The following is a 15737-nucleotide window of genomic DNA, read 5'->3' on the forward strand; positions in this document are numbered from 1 at the left end:
TCTACAAATGCTTCATTAACCTCTTTCCACTTGAGTTTGATGTCCTTGTCTAGAAACAACTTTGTATCTCCATAGATCGGTAGACTAGAGGACACTCGCTCAACTATTGATCCAGCTGCATTTCCATAGTGTGTTGTGATCTCGCTCTCTTGGAATCCATTGGTCTTGTACTATTAAGAGGTGGATGAACACCTGAAAGATCTGGAGACAAGCAACATGCAGCGCAAGAAATTTGTGAGCGAAAACCAAAGCAAATTTGGGGAATGACACAACAAATACCTGGGGAACTAATAGGCAAGATTGCGCAATTTATTCTGGGAAGTTGGGTCACTGCCTGCCAGAACTACGGAAAAGGTTGTCTAGGCTGTCTAGGAGGCAACACTGGTTGTTTGATTTGCACAATGCGCAATCCAGACTGGCTACTGGCTATTGGGATTGCGTAATGCGCAATTCCAGTTGGGAGTGACTTCAGGCTCAAAGATTGCATTGCACAATTTTCTAGGCCAACAGTCAATGTCCCTCAGAAATGTGCAAAACAGTCCTGGATGATAGCGTTGGGCAGAAATCCGCATTTCTAGAGAGGAACACAGAACCTTCCTTCCCCATATTGCGCAATTTTGTCTCAGTGAAGGAGAGTCCAGCCAAGGTTGGTGAGACTCGTCGACGGGCAAATAAAATAAAATATGAAATTAAATGCATGGCGACACTAAGTGAAAGCATAAGTGATTGATATTGCATGCAAACATGAGTGAAGGATTTAATAAACATATCAACATGCATGTGGGTGAAGCGAGTCGCCGAATCAACGACTGTTCGTGCAAAATAGTTTCATGCATGCGACAACATTGAGATAGCAACGAAAACTGAAATAGTGCTAGGACAAGCTAGTATACATGTAAATGACAACAAGCGTTCAAATAAATCAAGAAAACAACACTCACACAATCGAAAACACAAAAAGTGACAGAAATGTTGAAAAAGACAAGTTGAAGCCACTTACCCATGAATAGCTGAGATGGATGTGTCGAAGAGTCCTGGATGTGTTGTGGGATGTCAGAGCTCCAAGATTGATGTGAAAGAATGATCTTTAAAGCTTCGAATAAATAAATTTTGAGCTCATGAAGCGCATGCCACAAATCTAGGAAAAGACGACACTAGGAAGAAATTTTCTAAAATAGCTTTACATGTAACCTCCAGCTGCTAAAAATATCTCCCTGAATCATGGGATGCCTTTTGCATGTTGCATTTTTCTATTCCGGGAAAAATCTAGCCATGCATGCAAGTCAAGTTTCCTTGGTCTCAGGTGGAACTAGTCAACCCAACTGCTCATGCATGAAGCTGCTCAACTGCTTGAAGGAAATGCGCATTTTTGGCTAGGAGATGGGTTGGCTGCCTAGGATATTTGCGCAATTTCTAGGCAGAGCAGCTAACTGCTGCCCAAATTTGCACAAATTTTGCACTGAGCAGCCCTGCTGGGGAAAATTGTGAGATCTTCATTGTGAGGGTTAGTTGGCAGAATTGCGCAATTGTGGAGCCCAACAAGCTACCAGACAGGATTGCACAATTTCTGGAAGGAAGGTTGGTTGCCCTCCAGAAATGCGCAATTTCTTGGGGGAGCTGCTCAACCTGCAGTTGGACCAAGTCCGGATGAACAACTTGTGAGGGGAATGCATCAAGTTGCAATCGGTAGGCTGTCTTTGTGCAAGCAAACATTGAAGCTTGTGTACTTGACGAAGCAAGAAAAGGTGTTGTGAAAAGTCAGTAGGGAGGCTCCAAAACGAAGCTAAGGAAAAATTTTGGAGGGTGGTTGTAGCCGCTACAAGACTTGGCGACACACTAGTAGAACTTTAGCTCTCTGAATGGACCTTTCTCGTGAAAAGAAAGTCTAAAACCTCCAGAAGTATTGTTCAGTTCTCATCTCATCTTGGTTTCACACTAGCTTGATTATAAGATGTAGGATTGCCAAGCTCTTGGTCGATTAACACACATTCCAAGCCAAGGTAACATAGTTGTTTCGATTGGGATTGAGGGGTATATTGATGCACAAGCGGTATATTCATCAGAGACTTAGTTGCATCTCTTGTGTTGCTCCGCTGCCAGCAGGCCTGGAGAGTACCCTGACGGAGTCACATAGGAACACAAGCATGGATCCGCTACCAGCGAGCTTGGTCAGTACCCCAACAAAGTTACTTGCATCACCTCTCTACGTAGAAAGCCTTTCTCTTCTTTCACCTTATTCATTTTGAATTTTGAATTTTTTTACTTTTCATTTTTTTCATTTTCATTTTTTCCAACTGTGCATGGCACTTATTCATTTTAGAGGCGGAATAGAGATCCCGACTTATTGAGAGCATAAGAGGTTATTCCAGTAGAGAAGTAATTTATTATACCTCTGACATGTCTGTTAAGGTTTTACACCTCACCTTACTCTACTTGACTGCGCTGACAAGGATTAACCCAAAAACAACCGACTAGAGTAGGTGATACTAGTTACAAGCGTTGTATTTTCACCAAGGTTCACTTCAAAGAGTATGTATTTTCCTTCGACATATCATGGAATAAAAGTAACAAGTTCTTCATATAGAGGCAATATGACAGATAATCAAGTAATGATAGTTGTACAAGCCCTCTTGTACTTTACCCATCTCGTTTCAAGAGTCATACATGGTTTCATGTGAGACTAACCTACAAACGAAGCAAGAAAACTAACAAACAACAAAGCAAAGCAAGAGTAGAAGCGAAAATGAAAGCAAAGCGAGTAAGCAAACAAACACACAGACAAACAAAGCAAGTAAGCGAACAAGCATGCAAGAAAACACCACTCCTACTCCTAAGCTAATTGTGCATGGGCCTGATCACGTGAAGTGATATTTCCAATGCAGCCACCAGTGCATTGGTCGACCCATGTTGGTGAAGGCTTGGCCCGCAAGCAACCTAGTTGTGCGAACCACCAAGAAAGAAAGATATAACAATGAAGACAACCACACTTCGTGTTTCAAAGTGCCCACAGGACACAAATGAGTACAAGTGCATGGCGAGCAATTCGTGGACTTGTCATAAAGTTGTGCGACACTACGTGAAACTTTGAAACACAAGCACACTCTTGACTATGACAAGCAAGCAAATGAAATAAACAAAGATAACTTACATCATGCAAGAGTGCTTGCAATGTAAGATTCCTCTAATGCATGAGCGATAGGATCATGTAGTATGAGTGGAGGAAGTATGATCTGTGTGTGAGATGGATCTTCAATGCATATAGATGAGTGATGACGAGCCTTGGGTGATTGAACAATTTCATGATCATAAGTCAGACTAACCCCAAGAGAGCGAAGGCCTGACATAACCATCAGCTTGGGCTGAAGTGCCTCGACAGTCTTGGGTGTTTCAATTTCATCATCAGGTAGATCATCATAAACCGGTGGCTTCGAAATATCAACTGTGATAGATTCATGATCGTGATCAAATATGGTAGTAAATGGATCACAATCGCCACGATCTAAAAAATCAATGATTTCATCGGCATCCTCATGATCAGATTAATCAAACAAAGGGGTAGATGAAAAGCGAAAAAACTCATCCTCTGTGTTTCTGGAAAAGACAGATGAAAGATCAAGTGGATTTTCAATGAATAACTTATCCTCTCCATTGTGAAATGATGGACCAACATCTGGTTTATCCTACGAGTAATTGACAATAGGTGCATCCATGGATGGATATACACAAGCAAAATCATGGATGGCAGGTTCACTAAAGATGTCAGGAAAGAATGGAGGAAGCTCAGACGAAAGGGAGTCATCCTTCGCCGAGTGTTGGTGATCAAGCTCCCACTCATACTCTTCATGAATGATAGCCATGTTGGTTGCGCAACACCAACTCTGTCAATGGCTTGTTCCTCGTTCAAAACAAGTGAAGATTCTGGAATGGAAGAACACAAGATAGTATCATCTGGAGTAACAACCGAGTGTGAAGACAGAAGCTGTGGAACAGAATGCATATGACAACTAAAAGGACTCACAACCAGATCTGCGCAAAAATTAACTGAAGTGATTTTGGGAGGATATGAAGGCTAAACAAGTGTGTGAGCATGATCCTCAACATCACTCGACAGTGGTGGAGATGTTCGATGAGGGGATGGCAGACAACCGCTCATGACAGTGACCGCATCCAACTGAGATTGCACAACTCCCTCACTGAAGAAGGTTGAGTGGGGCTTGGTTCCAAACTTCTTCTTGGGACGGGCATATTTCTTAAGGCAATACTCGAATCGGTCCCAAAGATAGGAAAATTTCATCTGGCTCCTCAGAGCTTGAAACTACAAGTCACGGAAGCGCTGCCAAAAATCCATAATCGATTCATGCGGAGCCTTCCGTTGCTGTAGCAGTTTTTGGTCAAGATGGTCTAGATCAAAATGATAGAAAGTGTCTTCAATGAGATCACAAAAGTGCTCAAGTGAGCGCACTCTGTTAGCCGATAGGTTGAACAACCATCAATGTAGAGATTCACAAAGTGTGTATGCAAGAAGCAAGCTGGCATGTTCGTTAGAACACCCATATTCCTCATGAAGCATGGAAAAAAAGTCATGTAAGTACTCAGGCCTGGCCACTTCACCTTCACCATCATACGTGTAAGTGGACAAGTGATCGAAAAACTTCCTCATGATGGTGACATCTTCATGATTCGAAAAACATCGCGGAAGGAGAAAAGTGCAAGAATCCATGAAATATATGAAAATGTTCAAAACAGTATGAGAGGAAAATAACTTGTCATTTGGCCCTCCTTCTAGCACCAGAAATGCTAATGGTGTTGGATCGGCTAACATGTCAGGGAATCTCCCAGATAAGAAGTCCTAATTAGACCTCAGACTGTTTGGTGTAGGAGTCACAACAATGGGTCATATGGTAATGCCTTGACTGTGATTTTGCACAGAGACAAGTAAGATAACTCTGTTGGTAGCAAGGGTGTGACAGCTGCAGTGAGTCAAGGAAGGTGCATGAGAGGTTCTAACACGTGGGGGTTGAGATGAGTGCGCCCCTTGGAAACCTATAATAATACTCAGTTTCAAAGGGAACAAACAAACAAAGATGCATCACAAGCTGGAAAGAAATTTAGCGAGCAATCCAAAGTGATGATTAAACAAACAACACATTTCAGAAAGATTCATACATACTTATACAGAATAGTCCATACATGCATGAGTAAGCAAACCAATACATATATCATTTAGAGTAAACCAGATAACATAGAATACAATACAACATATGCATGAAACGTGTTGGCTCTTATTATGTAAAGAAGTGTAAGTTCTAGTCATACAATACATCCATGTCCAACCACTAATCCCAATAGTAGAACGTTACAACCACATTTGCCTACTCCTCCAAAGAGATGTACTAGCTCTGCGTAGTGGAGAAGCCAAGGCACGTTATAATATTGTCCAAGCTCTCTCCAAGATAGTCTTATCGGAAGCTTGACTAACCAAAAGCCTTTACAATGATTTATAAGGAAATATTTATAGCAAAGGGTGGGGTGACCCTTGACATTCCCCTTTGTGACGGTTCAACTACCCTCATGACTCAACACCTACTCTATGATTGTTACATCCAACTATCACAACTTGATTTAAACTTGACATGAGTTTACATTACAATGCACATGTACCCATGTGAAACAAAATGGTTTGAGCAAGCCAAGATAGACATGACTCTGACTTAGACAACCATGGAAGTCCAACTCCTCAACATCCTCATGCACTGATGCCAAGATCAATAGTCCTTGATAGTGTCTGTGTGCTTCGCGGTGACATCTATTTAAAACCTGACTCTTGCCTCCATAGCATCTGGGTACACTGCTCGAGCTCCTCTATCCAATTCGTCTAAAAGAATATGCATCAGTGTCCTCAATGCGGCTAGACCCGCAACATACTTGTGCATGATTTCTGTGCTAATGGGCAAGTCTGGGTCAGTGGCAATGCGCATCAACTCGTCAAAGTACGAGTCAAGCTCTAGTCGGACCTGTTTCTTTATCTTCGCTTGGGTGAGAGTCAAAATAGATGGGATCGCATGTGTGCACACCACAACATCCATACTCTTGAATACTCGTTCATGGGAAGTCTATATGCTAGTGATGAGTTGCGGGAGCTCTTCACAGTTCCGGATCTGACTTCGGATACGTGCTTTTAGCTCGACCGCATTGGCTGTCATCATCTTAGGCAAGTGAAGCGGGGCTCCCTTGTATTTCATCATCCATGTTTGCATGTCATTAACAACAACATGCAAGTTCATTAAGATACATGCTCTTGTAGCACATCGCTACTGCCATCCATTGAGATGGACAACTGCCTTATGCACGGTACCAAACTTGGAGTACAACGCCCACATTACTGTGTCAAGGGACAATACTTCATCTAGTATTGCGTTCTTGGGTTTAGCTTGAGCGGACGTTGTCACCACGTCTCCTCCTTGCTTGGTCATCTGTAGTTCCTTTGCCATTCACTCATTCTCAACTATCGGAAAGTGAACACTTGAGCTAGTGGCTTCGGAATACACTCTGGTTGCATCAAGTAAGGTTGCTGGATGTTTGCGCACATCAGTTACGATCACTCGTTCTTGAACTTGCGCATGAGATTTATGATCCTTCGGAGTTGATACCCTACGAGACTGCACAACTCTATGTTGAGATTTGTCAAATGAGATGTTGTGCATCTCTCCTTCTGGCTGATCACCAAGGATCTCAGTGCCCTCTTGGTCACTCGAGACTTGCTCATCATCTGGATGTGGTGAAGCGGGTAAGTCGACCTCTTGGTGTGAGGCATGAGGTCGATGTCTTGTTCCAACTCTTGTTGCTCCATGTCTACATCCAACTGTTGAAGTGCTTGTTCTATCTCATGAGTGAAGTCTTGCTCCTGCGATAGCTCACCATGTTGGCTTGATGCCAGCTGATCTGATAATTCCACTACCTATACAGGCGTTGTTTCATCTATTTGCACATGTTGCGCCCCTTGTTGTACCTTTTGCTGCTACGCTTCCCTCTCCTGTTTGTGCAGCTCTTGTTCCTTCCAGAGTTTCTCCCTTATCTCATGCAACTCCTTTGCTTCTTCAATTCTTCTCTTATCCCTCTGCCTTTGCGCAATTCGCATGTCATGTTGGTGCCTCTTTTCCTCTATAGCCATAGCTGCTTTCTCTACTAATGGATCTGCTCGGAACTTGCAGCTTTTCTCCTCCTCCATGCGATCGACAATCTTCCTCTTACATTTGTCGCACACTGGTATGCTTGCCTTTACTGCCACTGCTGCTACTAGTGCTCTCCATGATGCTACTTCATGTTGCTTCGCTAACCACTCCATGGGTCCTCCTTGGCTCAATGACATGCCCCGTGGATCCAGTTCAACTGAACTCTCATGCAGTGATATTTCATAATGCAGTGTGGGTCATACGGATTGTAGCTTCGGAGGTCGAATGGGTACTTCTTCATCAGTTCTGCTTCGACATCCGCTTGCTTAGTAATCCTAATCTCATATAACCCAATCCGCAACGGAAGAGCGGGCCATGGGGCCTTCTTCTTCCGGTGCAGTCTAGTTGTCAATCTTGCCGAGATGTGATATGCTACTTCCTGCATGATAAGTACGTATGAGGAAAACTTTAGTAGAACATGTGGAGGATTTTCCGCATTGAAAATTCGAATGAAGGTGTCAGATGGTGAGGCATACCAATCAGTACCTCCATTTCTTCCTTCGACATGCAGGTTGGATCTTGTTCGAATATCATCTTGTACACTGGTGTGAAAAAATGATTGGACAACCATGTGATTACTCCTCTGAAGCTGCATTCGGACAACAACTTGAAATATGTGTTCACAACAGTCTCTGCCAGTGACCATGCCCACTCCAAGCCTAGGAACTCTTGTCGGGCACAGACTGCATCTAAGAGGTAGGCGGACATGTAAATCTCTGCATGCATACCTTCGGGTGACTGTCACGCCTTCTGTTAGACTCCGTCTTGTATGTCAGTGTGAGATTGATTCTTCTTCAAAACCCTGTTTTGAAGAAGAAATCATTAAATGTGTTTTTTAGAATATGTAATTTGTCAAAATGTTCCAAAGCTCTACAGTTCTTCAATGGCAGCAGTGTTAACAATACTACATTCCAGGAAGCATTCTCACCATCAGGGCTCGCCAGTTCCAGGTCCTCCCGGAGCCATTTCTCAGAAATATGCCCAAGCCTTGAAGGTCGCATTGACCTTCTTTCCTATTCAGAAGGCTGGGAAGCTTCCTAATGATAATCCCATACCATGGAGAGGGAACTCTGCTCTGTCAGATGGTAATGATGTGGGTGCAGACCTTTCTTAAGGAATGTATGATGCTGGGGATCACATCAAATTTGGGTTACCCATGGCTTTTACTGCAACTCTTTTGTCAGGGGCAGCCCAGTCTTTCATCAGATGGATCACAGATTATTTGATCAACGCACATCCTTCAAGCAATGTATTGTATGTTCAGGTGGGAAATGCAAGCATTGATCATAAGTGTTGGGAAAGGCCTGAAAATATGAATGAGAAAAGGCCAACTCTTAGGGTAGACGCTTCAAGTCCTGGATCGGATGTAGCAGCAGAAACAATTGCAGCAATGGCATCTGCTTCATTAGTGTTCCGCAATACAGATTCTGCATACTCAGATATATTGATTCGTCATGCACAAGAATTGTTTCAGTTTGTTGACTCTTACCAAGGCTCCTATAGCAAATAGCATACCTTCAGTTCAAGCCTTCTACAATTCTACTGGATGAGCTTTTGTGGGCAGCAGCCTGGCTTTATCATGCAACCCACAATGAATCATACTTGAAATACGTTTCAGTAGGGAATGGCGAAGATTTTTCCCAATGCTCTGATTTGGTTTAGCCGGGACAACAAACATGCTGGCGTGCAGGTTCTTCTTTCGAGAGTTCAATTTTTCGGGACAAAGACTATGACTTCTGCAGTTCGTTCTGATCTTGAACAATACAAAATGACAGCAGAAGCAATCATCTGTGTTCTTCTTCCTCATTCACCAACTTCGGCTCCCAATAGAACAGAGGGTGGACTCATATGGATAACACAATGGAATGCCATCCAACATTCCGTAAATTCTGCCTTACTTGCACTGACTACTTGTTAACGTCAAGAGTTGAGAACATGAAATGTGGAGACAAAAAAGACTTCACTCCACAGGATTTGCGCAAGTTTGCATTTTCTCAGGTGGATTATATTTTGGGTGAGAATCCAATGAGGATGAGTTATTTGGTAGGCTTTGGGGATAATTACCTAAAACAGGTCCACCATAGAGGTGTTGATACGTCCAAGGTGTATGATTGTAATAGTGGATATGTATGGTTCAATTCTAAATCTCCGAATCCGAATGTGGCAACAGGGGCATTAGTTGGAGGACCTTTTCAGAATGATAGTTTCATTGATATTAGATCCAATCCCATGCAAAATGAACCAAGCACTTACAATAGTGCTGCTTTGAATTGGAGTTTTGTGCACGCTACGCATCAGGCTGCCTTTCTCAGAACAAAATTGCTCGTGCGCTACGCGTTGGGTAAAGTGCGCTACGCACTGAGAATTTTGCCCAGAAACGTCGTCAGCAAGCATTCAACTCCTCTTCTAACTCAATCAAACCACAGCTTGGAGTATTTCCAGTGTTTGTTGTGGATGGGGATCCTCCAGCTTTAAAATCACCAGCACGCATGGTCCGCTTTAGTAGAATGACAGGGATTGCTTTCTTGTCGTCTGAAAAAGCTGAATGTATCAAAATTGGAACGCAATTCTGTCTTCAATCGAAGTATTGAAGAATGTGTGGAGTTGTTAGAACTTATGGGAATGCTAGTTTTAAGAGCAAAGGATGAGATTCTGAACAAGCTTCGTGATTTAGGCAAGGGGAATGCATCATCACCTTCAGAGATGGATACATCAGTATTGAACTATGTTGAACCAGAACTTCCTGGTGACATGCACACTAAAAGAGAGCACCATTGTTCTCATTGTGGGCACTTGGGGAAGAAAGGAGATCATATGAGGCTTGGTTGTGAGGCTTGCAAGACCCTTTACAATGAAGAAAGGTGTGTAGAAAAATCTCAAGGATTCAAGTGTGAATGTTCAGGCTGCCTGCAGGAAAAGAAGAGGAAAGCGACCTCCACTGGAAAGCAACTCAATATTACATCATATTTTAAGTCTACGAAAGGGCCAGTTATGTCAAAACATCAGGAAAATGGTCTATTCGCATCAGATAGTTGATGGCCGCATTGAGTTGTTTATATATAAGTCGTTGTTTTATGATAGAACCTTCTGCAGATGAATTAAAGATATCAGTAACGTGGCAATCGTAAAGGTATCAGATGAATTAAGCACATGGAAAATGTAACGTGGCAATCGTTGCAATATGTGGGCATTCGATTCATCTAAAAGAGCATATGTGGCAGTTTGACCCATATTTTAGCAATTTCCGTAAAGTGGCAAAGCGTATCTCCAGAAATTTGAGAGCAGTTGCAAAGTGGCATTCAAAGGTTCGATTGCCTATTTCTGTCTTCACGCTGGAATAATGGAAGGCTTTTCTATCTTTAAGAGCAGATGGAGGATTCTTTTCTATCTTCATGGCTTTAGTTGAAACAGCGCCCCTGTTTTTGGGTCGATCTGTTTTCTCCTAGAATAGTTTATTTAATGTATTAAAAAATCATTTGTAACGGGGAGTAGAGGGAGAGAATTCTGAGAGGTGTGCGTGTAAGAGAAAACAGAGCTTCCATTGTACAGTCTTTGACAGAGATTTTAATGAAAATACACAGCTCTGGCTTCTGAGATTCCTGTGGTATGAGATTTAACATTTGTGTCCTCCTTTGTTTCATGTATAGCCTGTTATGTGTTCATTTCATTTCATGATCGTTTCCAATTGAACAAATGAAGTGTTAAGGTAGAATTCATATTTTGTATGCTCTGCCTTTAAGTTTGTTCATATTTAATGTTTTCTTCTGTTTGACAAGGATTCATCCTCTATGCCCTTGTCAGCTCCTCAGCAGTCTTGCCATTCCATTTAATCTCAATTTGATGTTAAACTTTCTTGCCTACCTTGCCTCAGGAGACAATCTGTGTTTTTTATTACATTTCTCTGTTCAAGTTGTTTCTTTGCCCCATGAAGCCCAGAAAAACCCCATCATTTTATTAAAAACCCCTTTTTATCAATTTACTAGCCTAAAATCAGTGTTCTTTATTGGTCATCTCAGCCCTTTGAAGACCTTTTGCCGAGATAGACCCGGAGAGAGCCCTCTCCTGTCCTCGTAGGGCTAGCTACGAGGCTAAGTGGTTTGATGTTGCATTGGATTTTTCCTTCCTCAGCCTGAGGCCAAATTCGAGCGCTAACACCTTCATTACCTGTTCCTTCAGCTGATGAGCCAACAAGCCGGACCAGTTACATGGTTTTCCTTCTCTAGCCAATTGGTCCAATGTGATCACCCAACTCTATGGGAAGGTTTCTGTGCTTTCTTGGCCATACAGTCGACAAGCAAATATGACCAAGTATTGATACGCCTTCCGTAATATCTTCATCTTGTAGATCTGGTTGGGTGTCAACCTGAATCGAGCCGACTCCTTTACCCAGTTCTTCATAATGTCTCTAGAGTTAGCATTGTTGTTGGGTAAGTTGAATGGAGTCTTCATGACAGTCATAGGCTCTGACATCTGATACATCTCATCATAATCTCATGCCCAGAAGGTTGCAAGCTTCGTCCCACTGACACTTCTCATGGTCATTCTCTCGGGGTCAGTGTGAGAGACGATCCAGTGTATCATATCCGTGCATGGGAGCACAGGGTATCTGCATGAAATCCATAAAAGTTGGACTTGTGAATGTTCACATACACCTGACGTTCTTCGAGGTCTTCCTCAAAAGTTCCTACAAATGCTTCATTGATCTCTTGCCACTTGAGTTTGATGTCCCTATGTAGAAACAACTTTGTATCTTCATAGATCGGTAGACCAGAGGACACTCGCTCAACTGCTGCTCCAGCTGCATTTCCGTCAGTGTCTTATGATCCTGTTCTCTTGGAAGCCATTGATCCTGTATTGTTAAGAGGTGGATGAACACCTGAAATATTTGGAGACAAGAAACATGCATGGCAAGAAATCTGTCAGCGAAAACCAAAGCAAATTCAGGGAATGACACAGCACATACCTGGGGAACTGATAGGCAAGATTATGCAATTTCTTCTGGGAGGCTGGGTGACTGCCTACCAGAACTATGCAAAAGGTTGTCTAGGTTGTCTGGGAGGCAAGACTGGCTACTGGATCTGAGCAATGTGCAATCTAGACTAGCTGCTGGCTCTTGGGACTGCACAATGCACAATTCCAGGTGGGAGTGATTGTAGGCTCAGGGAGTGCATTGTGCAATTTTTTGGGCCAGCAGTCATTGTCCCTCAAAAATGCACAAAACAGTCTTGGAGGATAGTGCTGGGTAGAAATGCACATTTCTGGAGAGCGAGACAGAGCCTTCCTTCCCCAGACTGTGTAATGTTGTCTTGGTGAAGGCAGAGTCCGGGCCAAGGTTGGCCAGACTCACCGACGGGAAACTTAAAGCAAATATGAAAGTAAATGCATGGCAACACTAAGTGAAAGTAGAAGTGATTGACAATGCATGCAAACATGAGTGAAAGATTCAGTAAACAAATCAACATGCATGTGGGTGAAGCGAGTCGCCGAATCGGCGACCATTCATGCATGCAATAACAATTAGATAGCAACGAAAACTAAAATAGTTCTACGACAAGCTAGTATACATGGAAATGACTACAAGTTTTCAAATAAATCAAGAAAACAACACTCGCACAAGCAAAAACACAAAAAGTGATAGAAATGTTGAAAAAGACAAGTTGATGCCACTTACCCGTGAATAGCTGAGCTGGATGTGTTGAAGAGTCTTGGATGTGTTATGGGATGTCAGAGCTCCAAGATCGATGTGAAAGAATGAGCTCTGATGCGTCGAATAAATAAGTTTTGAGCTTATGATGCGCATGCCACAAATCTAGGAAAAAGCGAAACTTGGAGGAAAGTTTCTAAAACAACTTTGCATGTAACATCCAGCTACTAAAAATAGCTCCCTGAATCATGGGATGCCTTTTGCATGTTTGCTTTTGCTATTCTGGGAAAAAGCAAGTCATGCATGCAAGTCAAGTTACCTTGGTCCTGGGTGGAACTAGTCAACCCAATTGCTCGTGCATGAAGCTGCTCAACTACTTGAAGGAAATGCACATTTCTGGCTGGAAGCTGCGCTGGCTGCCCAGGAGATTTGCGCAATTTCTGGGCAGATCTGCTGACTGCTACCCAGATTTCGCAAATTCTGGGTTGAGCAGCCCTGCTGGGGAAAATTGCACAGTTTTCACTGTGAGGGTTGGCTAGCAGAATTGTGCAATTCTGGAGCGCAGTAGGCTACCAGACAGGATTGCGCAATTTCTGGAGGGAAGGCTGGTTGCAGTCCAGAAATGCAAAATTTCTTGGGGAGCTGCTTAGCCTGTAGCTAGACCAAGTTTGGATGAACAACCTGTGAGGGGAATGCATCAAGTTGCAATCGACAGGTTGCTTTTGTGCAAGAAAACACTGAAGCTTGTGTACTTGATGAATCAAAACAAGGAGCTGCGAATAGTTGGTAGGGAGGCTCCAAAACGAAGCTAAGGCAAAATTTTGGAGGGTGGTTGTAGCCACTACAACATATTTTTTAAGAGGATTGTGCATAAGCACTTATTTATTTTTGGGGCGGGAGAGAGATCCTGACTTATTGAGAGCAAAAGAGGTTGTTCCTTCAGAGAAGCATGTAAGACCTCTAACAATAGGTTTGCTCGTTTAGATTTTCCCCTTCTCCATTTCTACTAGTTGGATGCCTTGAACACACAGAGAAAAAGGCCGAGTACAAACATGGGGCTTCCCAGTGTGGACACAGGTTCATGGTTGGACCAAACCTCTCCTTGCAGACGGCTCATGTTTTCCATCAAGACTTCATCGACCAAAGGTTATAACCAAGCACAGAGAAGATGGACACAAGACTGGCCAAGTGTTGTAGTGTCACAAGTCTCTTCATATCTCAGTGACATACTCATTGAAAAAACAGAACTCAGTAGATGGAATCACTTATTTCCGGAAAACACAAGTAGCAAGGTATCAAGCAAATCAAACAAAAACAGTCAGCAAGTCAAACAAAGTGAAAACAACAAGCAGTAAGCAGAGTATGTACATGGCGCGAGGCGCGGCCCGACCTATTGAAAATACTGTTTGAGATCTTGGCCATTGACAGGAAGGTTGTCAATCATCCCGTCAATTGATTGAAGATTGTATGTGTGTGGGCCAATCTTCTCAAAGACTATGTACGGACCAATCCACAAGGACTACAACTTTGTATGCTTGCCTTTGTCTTCATGGGATTTATCCCATTTCAAGACCAAGTCACCAACACCGAAGTTAGCTTTCCCTAAAGACTTCTTATCGAACCATCTCTTGATACGGTTTTGTTGGAGTGTAAACTTTTCTTTTGCTTTCATCCTTTCTTCCTGAAGCTTGCAGAGTGCATCCATCCTACATTGAACTAGCTGGCAAGGCTTGCCTTGGGATTCTTAAGATAGCTAAAGTGTAGGCAAGTAGATATTGGGTGGTAGGATGGCCTCTTTACCATAGACTAGGAATTACGTTGAGGTATTCAGAGAGGGTTTGGGTGTTACGCGGTCATTCCATAATGCATTCATTAGGGCGGAACGCTAGTTACGCTGCTCAAAGCAAACAATCTTTTTTATTATGCGGATAAGGTTTACGATCATGGATTCTATGAGACCATTTCCCAGCGGGTAGTAGCTAGATGAGTGTTTCAGCATAATACCATTTTGTAATGAAAAATCATAAAGTTTCAAATATGAAAACTATGTTGCATTATCAAACACAAGTGATACTGGAATGCTAAATCGTGAGATGATGTTCTGTTGGAGGAAGTTGATGACCTCCTGGTCGTTCACTTGCTTGAGCGGAACTACTTCTATCCATCACATGAAGTAATCAGTTGTTGTGAGAATTTAGTGGTGTTGTTTTGACGAATGTGAAAAAAATTCCCCAATGATATCCAAGCCCCATTGTTGGAATGGTTCAGTCACTACAATAGGGTGCAGTGGGGTTGTTGAATTTCGTGTTTTGTCGGCGCATCGTTGACAGACCAGGCACTTGCGGGCGTAATCATGTGCAACCTTGAATAATGTGGGCCAGTAGAAACTATCTCGCATAACTTTGTTTGCAGTGGTGTTTTTCGCAAAGTGACCCCTAGTGGGTCTGTCATGCAAATATTGTAGTACCTTCTCTTATTCATGTGCCTCCAGGAACCTGAGAAAAACTCTATTGTTGTGCTTCCTGTAAAGCACTTCATGCACCAATTGATATGCTAAAGCTTTGAGATGCAAAGCCCTCTTCTGTCTGATGGAAAAGTGAGAGGGTACAGTGTCGTGCTCAAGGTACTAGCGCACATATGCATACCAAGAGTTTCCATCTTCAATGGGTGTTGCTCACACTACATCATACATTTCAGCTTCCTGCTCCCAATCGGCGGGCTCTTCTTCCTCCTCCTGTGCGTGTATTGCTTCAGCTACGAGTCTACAAATCCCATGACCTTTGACTGTGTGAACTGGCTTAATGTCAAGATCATATTCTTACAAGGCTATCACACATTTCACATGTCGTTCACCCAGTTCT

The 15737-nt window shown here is 42.8% G+C and overlaps 1 pseudogene; it reads left to right on the top strand.

The window, feature by feature from the left end:
- The first annotated feature begins 401 nt into the window (after positions 1 to 401).
- The window catches only part of LOC149210178 (endoglucanase 24-like), a 49493-nt pseudogene continuing 34157 nt past the window's right edge, over positions 402 to 15737 (top strand).

Source organism: Pinus tabuliformis, chromosome 1_2 (genome assembly GCF_031772625.1).
Source record: "Pinus tabuliformis cultivar Carrire ecotype Pingquan chromosome 1_2, CPIR1, whole genome shotgun sequence".
NCBI lineage: Eukaryota > Viridiplantae > Streptophyta > Pinopsida > Pinales > Pinaceae > Pinus > Pinus tabuliformis.